The sequence below is a fragment of the Lutjanus erythropterus genome, chromosome 9 (assembly GCF_056507025.1).
Source record: "Lutjanus erythropterus isolate fLutEry1 chromosome 9, fLutEry1.hap2, whole genome shotgun sequence".
NCBI lineage: Eukaryota > Metazoa > Chordata > Actinopteri > Lutjaniformes > Lutjanidae > Lutjanus > Lutjanus erythropterus.
In genome coordinates, this window is record NC_139325.1 from 21,357,900 (window position 1) to 21,366,293 (window position 8,394).

Sequence of the window (8,394 nt, forward strand, 5' to 3'; positions counted from 1 at the left end):
AGTAGTTGAGAACAAAAAGAAAAAAACACATATTGACCGGGACTGCTGAAGCGAACAAGAAAACAAGCTGTTGCACGAGAAAAGCAGCAGAAAAAGTAACAAGAATCGCTTCCAACAAACGCAACAGACCTGCAGAGGCGCATGCACGGTCCTCTGCATGGTGCTAGAAGCTTTTCAACTCACCAAACAAGTGTAGAAAATGTGAAGCAGTCTCTGAGAAGAAACCACGTTGGACTGAGAAAAGATTACAATACGATCTATTTAGAGAAGCATAACGTCACCCCCGGGTGACGTCACGTGGGATTCCTGAACTTCTAAATCATTGCGGTTCGCTCGGAGGCGGCGCGATGCGGGGCGGAGTTTGCAAATGCACGCCCAGACTGGAGGCATGGGTGGATGGACAGTGTGCTCGACTCTGAGTGGGTGTGGTGCAAAGCTTGAGCTCAAGTACTGACTAATCAGACATGCAAATAAGCGCGCCGTGGTGCATCTTATAACTGATTATAATACTGTCTCGTAAACATGGTGACCTCAGTTAACTGGGTGTGAAATCAGATTCAATCGCACATGTCATCACTTGAAGCAGCACACTGGAAACACTATAGTACCTACTTTGAGCCCTACTAACAGGCTTATACGCACCTGTAATAATCAGAACTGGAAGAATTCAGATCTCATACTCAATTAAAATTTGCAGCACTGCAGCATAAATATATGGTTATAAGTAAAAGTCCTGCAATTCAATTTTCATTTAAGTAAAAGTATAAAAGTATTAAGGACTCAAGAGAGTTTATATTTGTTATACATCACAGGATTGTACAATGAAATCAGTTATAGTTGCTTTATAATACACACAAAATATGACATATATTAAGTATTATACAAACATACTTTGTTACTTTGCACCACTGATAATCATAAATAAATAAGCCACTCCAAGCAAACATTTAAAATAAGCCGGTAGACATTTTGATTTGTCACAGTTTGAAAAAGCACAGGTGATACTAATAACATTAATGGTGGCTTTGTTTTACATGTCTCACTGAGTGTGATAATAAGCCAGCGTGCACAGCCCTAGTTCTGAAACTGACACAGGTAAATGGAATATAGCCATCATTAGTTCTATTATTTAAACCTGTGCTTTTCCTTCTGTGGCATGTCAAAATATCATCTGTCAAAAAGGCTTATTAGAAAAAAGTTATACAAGATCTGCCAGTGGGAGGTTCTATAAAACTAAGCTCTTCAATTACTCTCCAAGCTGTTCATGTCATAAGTGAGATTTATGCAATATATGATGGCTATCTACCTGTGTGTCCACAGGTGCTGTCTATTACACTGACACTGTAATGACCAGATTAAACTGGTACAGGTCCTGAGACAAAAATGGGCCTGAAGTCCTCCCACCCTACCTGGCCTCTGATTTACTGTATGGTAATTTGATCAAACATATTCAATTTGAAATACACAATATGCAAGCACAAAGTGGAAACAACGGAGGCCTTAAAACTAGACTTCAGAGAGAGCCTCAAGATTAGAAAATTTACCGAGACCCATCATTCAGTTAATTGTTTCTATTAAATTAAAACAAACAATAAGCTTTCAGCTTTGACCTTTCAGTACCTTCTAACTTCTTGAGCTCCGGGCAGTTGTCTACTTTGTGACTTTGTGTAGAGGGAAAATAACTATATGCACATCGAACTATCAGAAAACACAATGAAAGAAAAAAGGTAATGTGCCAATATTTCAATCTCACTTGGAACTTTGTCAGGTCAGAATGTCAGGAGTCCGCTTTGCCCAGTCGGTAATCCAGCCTTCTTGACAGTTTTTATATTTCAAAACATCAAATATTACTTTTAGACTCCACTGTCCAGCCTTGAAGGGCTCATTTTCTTTGCTACTGGCTTCTTTTCTGATAGTAAAATCAAACATTCTATTTTTTTCTTTTCTCACAAAGGGGCCATAACGTGGCTGAGCTTACGTGCATCATCAACAGCTTCCTTTACAAATGAACTGAACTTGTAAAACACAGTTGTTTGACACGGTCTTGTCTGAAATGTGTGCCTTAGCTAAAGCACATTAGAAGAGATTTAAACAGCCTTGAAGCACAAAGCATTTATGTTGGAGCTCTGTGTGACCTGCTGGTGCCAACTGGCTGTGATTTCTTGGGCCACAGACAGAGATAGTGAAGCCATCCTCGGCCCCAGGGATTAATGACTCCTCACACATTGAGAAATGTTTACCACTCGTCTGCGACCACTCCACTAGACGCACTAAGAGCTCTGTCACTGAAACAATAACGCAGTCTGAAAAGCCCTCATAACTCAGAGCCTCTCCGCCTCTGTCTTTTAACCGGAGCTTTAATCAACGTTTATGACATCCTTTTGTCTCTTTATTGCCTATATATTTCCCAACCAATCCAAACATTATGCTCCCAGAGGAGCAGACTATTAAGGTTGGAGAGAGCCGATACAGTATGGGTCAGTGACCCACACTAAAGCAGATTTGATCTATATTATACTAAACCTTTTATTATTATGCCTTTGTGCAATGCTTTTGAGTAAGATCACCTTGGGAAGATTAGCACCAGTGAGGATGCTTTGTTGCAGCAGGTGCAAAAGGTGAAGGAGGCTAAATTAATAAAGTGTCATACAGGTTCTTATTTGTAAACAAAATATAAAACGCCTTCAGAAATATTTTACTTTAATCAAAGATGGAAAGCAGATGTTTTAAATAAATGGAAAGTTACTGTAAAACACTGTTTTCTGCTCTCCACACCTTAAGCAGAAATGATTGTGCCTGCAGGGATGGAAATGTTCTCAGTATAACTGCATGCCATTAGACATTATAACACCCCAGCAAGTCAATAAAATGGAAAGATTTAAACTGATTGTACATTCAGTTTTTCCTGTCTTCATTTCTAACAAATATCTTTACTTATCCAAAGTGTAAAGGTGCATAAAAGCTGGGGGAAACAGTTCCTACAAGAAATTCTCCTTTGCCTTTGGTTAATTGATGAGTGGGTGCACCTGTCACACGTATCACCGTTTTTAAGCATAACATGATAAGGACTTTCAAACATATGAACACCATGAAAGCAGCAGTGAACAGGTCCTCAAACTATGCACTGACCAACTAGAGCTTTTGTTCACAATGATATTCAACCTGTCCCTGGCTGGTCCTCTGTCACACACACGTGCCTCAAGAAGAACACCATCATTCCTGAGAGACAAGCAGCATCATCCTGCCTGAATGACCACCGCCCAGTGGCACTCACCTCTGTAGTGACAAAGTGCTTGGAACGGCTGGTCACGGATCACATCTGCTTCTTACTACCCAGCACACTGGACTCACTAAAGTTCGCCTACTGTCCCAACCGATCAGCGGAAGACACCATAGCACACATCCTCCACATCTCACCTGGACAAGAAAGGGAGCTGAGTGAGATTACTGTTCATTGTACAGCTCAGCATTAACACCACATTTCCCTCCAAGCTTGTCATAAAGCTCAAGAACATGAGATTAGACACGTCTCTCTACATGTGGATCCTTGACTTCCTAGCGAGCAGACTCCAGGAGGTGGTGGTGGGTGGACACACCTATTCAAACCTCCTTAACAGAACAGGAGCTCAGGGCTGAGTTTTGAGCCCCCTGCTGTACTCCTTGTACACACAGTGTGTAGCCACTTTCAACTCTAACACCATCATCGAATCACAGATAACAATGAAAAGGCCTACCTCAGGGAACTTGAAGACCTGACCAGCTGTTGTCAGGACAACACCCTACTCCTGAGCATTAGCAAGACTAAGGAGCTGATAGTGGATTTGGGGAAGAAGCAGGGAAGGTGATTACACCCCCTTCATATCAGCAGGTCCTCAGAGTAGAGAGGGTGGACAGGTTGAAGTACCTTGTTGCCACTTTACGGAGGGCCTGCATACAGACTCAGTGGTTAGAAAGCAAGGCAGAGACTATTTTACTTAGACGATTGTGAGTATTCCCTCAAATACTGAGGAATGTCTACTCCTGCACCATCAAGCGCATCCTGACAGGAAACATCACTGCCTGTTATGGAAACAGCACCAAGCAGGACCACAAGCCCTGCAAAGAGTCATTTGTTAGGCTGAACATACAATTGAGATGGTAATGGTGCTCTACCATGCCAAAGGGATATTTACATCTGACGCTGCAAGAGTAAGGACAGGAAAATTATGAATTAAGGATTCCAACCACCCGGAAAATGGCCTTTTTTCCCTGCTGCAGTTGAGTAGAAGATACTGGATACACAAGGCCAGCACTGAGAGGCTCAGGAAAAGATTCTACTCACAGGCCACTAGAATCCTAAATGAAGTCTAAAAATGCCCCCCACCCCAATCATACACATATATCTATTTCTATTCCTACCCTATTAAAAAATGAATTCACAAATTGAAATAACTGCATGATTATATTTCACTGTGATTGCACTTATATGATTATATGTGACAAATAAATTTGATTGATTGAAATTCCCCAAATCTCCAAATTGTGCATTTTGTTCAGGATGAGAAGAAAAAATTATAGTGATTGAGAAATTCTGAACATATTTAATTACCTCATGTAAGACATAACTCACAATGGCTCACCAATGGATGTAGGCCAGGTTCCATTTTAATTATTCTATATTTATTTCCAACCAAAGGCCAAAAAGTTTTCAGTTCAGAGGCAACCCATCTTTATCCCATAAAATTTTGATAGCATGCAAGCTGATGTGACATTTACTCATGTCATGCTTTCTTTGGCTAAAAAAAAGAAAGATAAAATGATTTCACAAAGATAATGACAATTATTATGACTATTTTAAGTAGAAGTAATGAGATATTTATACTGGGTAAATTAAGATTGTTTGCAAACTGAAAAACCAACCAACCTACAACGTCAAACTCCTAATCTCTGTTTACTTTAATACAAAAAATGTAATGGAAAACAGCTGTTACTTGTGAGATAGCCAGGGAGAAGGTGATATTAAACATTCTTATATTTTTCTGTTTGTTTAACTTGCATTAGACTAGACTAAGATTAACTGATATGTCTTTACAAAAGAGCTATCAGCCAGACAACAGTTAGTTTCTGAACTTTTGAAAAGAGTGTTTTCACTGTTGACTGGTCAAAGATCAAGAAATTTTGCATGATGATGAGTCAGACTTCAGTATTAGTCAAGTATGACACTGTTGACACTGTTTGTCAAAGTCTGAATTTGGCTGCAAAAAAAGGTGTAAATCTTAACAAGAGAGCCTTTAATAATTTGTCATGATCTGCTGTACTGTGTCATAGCATCTATGAAGGATGAAAGTTGCTTCACTACACTGCAAAACAGCTGTACAGTAGTTAAAAATTTGTGCTGGGTTGTGGGATTGTTTTGGAATAGTAGTGACCTCCGTATAAGCATGTGATTAAACAATAACCATTTGTGTCAGCCCCTCATCTTTGGGTCACTTTGAAATGAATGGTCAGCTGCTCAAAGGTTTAAAACCACTGGTGGAGCGGAGACGTGGGTTGTGGAACAACAAACATCACTGTAGGCTGTTATAGTGGAAGTGAGAGCTGAATTCAACAAAACATATGTGCTGGGAGGTTCCCAGTAGATAACCCCAGTGACATCCCTGCACTCAAACACTCAACCCTGTAACATTTACATTATGTGGATGGTGAATGATGCTGCCTGTGACTCTTCGGATTTATAACAGCGCAGGACGATGTCCTCTGTGCTCAGCATTTGTGGGTAAGTACATCACTCTTTTGACATCTGGATTGGGCTTCTGTGTGTGCTCACACTGGACTATTAAGGTCATTTGTAAAGTAATTTATAAATGTCATACAAACAGACAATGATAATAATTTACTACCTGTATGAGTAATATGTATAATATTTTTTTATTCATTTGTAAAGCACTTTTTTCATTGTGTTATTCATTCCTTTATAATTTATTCTGACTGGTAAAATCTTCTGTTTTATTATATCCTACAAAATACAAATTCATGAATAAACACATTAAGTTTGAAATAAACTGGGTTTTTTAGTAACTTAACAACATCTGTGAAATGTGACTTACCCTGCAAGCGTTTCCACATTGAGGTTAAACAACCTATTGAGTAAATCTTTAGAGCCGAAAATCACAAATGCATCTATTACCTCATCTACTTTTATGGGCTGTAACAAATTGAAGAGTAATGATTAGCTGTAACTATGCTCATCAAGCATAACCATCAATAAATAACTGCGGATAGGTAGTGCCAGCATTTTAAAATGAAAGCCATTAGCTTCCTCAAACAAGAGCCTGTGCGTGATGTAATGTTTTCAAAGTAATATCCCACAGTGTTCTCAAAAATAACTGGAACTAGTTTTCTGAAAATGGGCTGGGCTGACCCATTACACCATGAGCAGGCACAAACTCAAAGTTACAGCACAGTCAATAAATGCAAAAAATGCACGCACAAAAAAGAAAGAAAGTAGAAAAACCTAAAGTCAGTAAATCAGTTATTACTGTACTTTTGTATCCCAAAATTGATTTTCAGCAGATAGTCTTGCACACAAGAGTAATATTCACTGTCTACATATCACTGATATATATCCTTAACTTGTACATTATGCAGACCTCCGTTTTTGTCTTTGTCTCTTCCACTGTAAACACATGAAAAAACAGCTAGATTTTGTAAATAACAAGATATATATCATATATCTTACTCTAAGTCAGCTTTACACATATAGGGTGTAGTTGTATTCCTTCTGTGGCCTGAAAATACCCTTGGTAAATTTTGGAATAGTTAAAGAAAACTCAAATGACTGCACACACAAAGAAGAAACATCACTTATTTTCATCTACTCACCAACACTGCCACACTGTGGCCATAAGATGGTTTTTCAGCTACTTGTTGATCTGCTGAGATCCAACTCTCAACTATACCACTGGCATTCATTAAAATAATAATTACTAATAATTACAAAATGTTGATAGAATAATCATATCTTACATTTTAATGTGGATATAAGTGATTTAGACATTTAGATAGGATTCAGATTAACACAAATGTACACTTTCGCAGTGTTTCCCCTATCCTGGTCCTCAGAGCTCACTGTCCTGCATGTTTAGATGTTTCCCTGCTCCAACACACCTGATTCAAATGATCAGCTCATCATCAAGCCTCTGCAGAAGCCTGACAACAACCTGATCATTTGAATCAGGTGTGTTGGAGCAGGGAAACATCTAAAACATGCAGGGCAGGGGTACTTGAGGACCAGGGTTGAGAAACACTGGTTTAGAGTATGTTAAAGTAGCCTTTGAGAAGGCATTGCATGTGAAGCACACTGAACAGTGAAAGAAGCGAGCTGGAAGGATTCAGCAGGTAGTTTGTTATAATGGTGCTGATTATCTACTGAGAGGTCCTCTTTCTCCTCCATTGTATTTACACAAATTAAACACATCGAGTTAGATGAAATTTAAAAGAAAATTAAACTTCCCCTAAAAAAAACTTGAACTACTTAAGGGTTATGTGAGTGTTTTTGCGGGAAACTGTCTTTGATAAAATTTTAAATAATTACCCATTTAATTATTATTTAATTATTATTATTTAATTATTACCACAATTTTTGTATTTAAAAAAGAACTTCAGATAACCTGTAGTTTGTGCACATCTGAGGGTAAAAAAGGCCAAGATATCGTGAGCAAAGATGGATGTTTTCATTTTCCATAGCTCTGACCAAACCAAATCAAACTGACAATGCTATTACGACAAAAACAAAGAACAGTTCTAACTCTTCAAATGTTCATCTATTTTTTTCTACTAACGTAATTAACAAATATATTTTGGCTTCTACGGAGCATTTTGAGATTCAAATTATGCTTTGACATCATCTGTCAAATCAGATATTATTATAGCTGATATTTATCAGATTGATTTATCCAAAATGATAAGCGAATTAATCATATCAAAGTTTCATACAAAGTAAAGGTGGTAGTAGTTTACATTTCACATGTTGTGTACAGGTTCTTTATCCCATTCCATACAGTTATGAATTGAGATTTTAGGTTAGTGGCAACAAAAATACCTTTTAGAGCAGCCATTTTTATATGAAATACGTTGTATTAGGACAAGCACAGGTGTTATCAGTGAAAGTAATTAAGGTCCTGTTCCATTCAGTGTAGCAGAGCATTTCCGGTGAGCAGACATGCACAATAGCCGCAATCCTGACTCTGTTTGACCTGAACGGAACAGAACCTTATCATCGATAACTCATGCGTTCACCCTACTATTTCATGTCTAAATGGATGCTGTGGAAAAGATTTATATGGACTTAAAAAGCAATTTCAAGACACTGCTTTGGTGTCTCATGGCCGGTATTTATCATTCTGAGTGGCAGAA

The 8,394-nt window shown here is 38.3% G+C and overlaps 1 protein-coding gene across 2 annotated transcripts in view; it reads right to left on the reverse strand.

The window, feature by feature from the left end:
* The window catches only part of creb5b (cAMP responsive element binding protein 5b), a 71,692-nt gene that overhangs the window by 63,027 nt on the left and 271 nt on the right, over window positions 1–8,394 (reverse strand). The window contains exon 1 of one of the 2 annotated variants that reach the window (XM_084726521.1): window positions 184–276. The exons of the other annotated variant lie outside the window; for it this stretch is intronic. The gene's annotated coding sequence lies outside the window, so the exon portion shown is untranslated. Of the gene's footprint in view, window positions 1–183; window positions 277–8,394 lie in introns of those variants that run through there. 2 annotated transcript variants of the gene reach the window in all.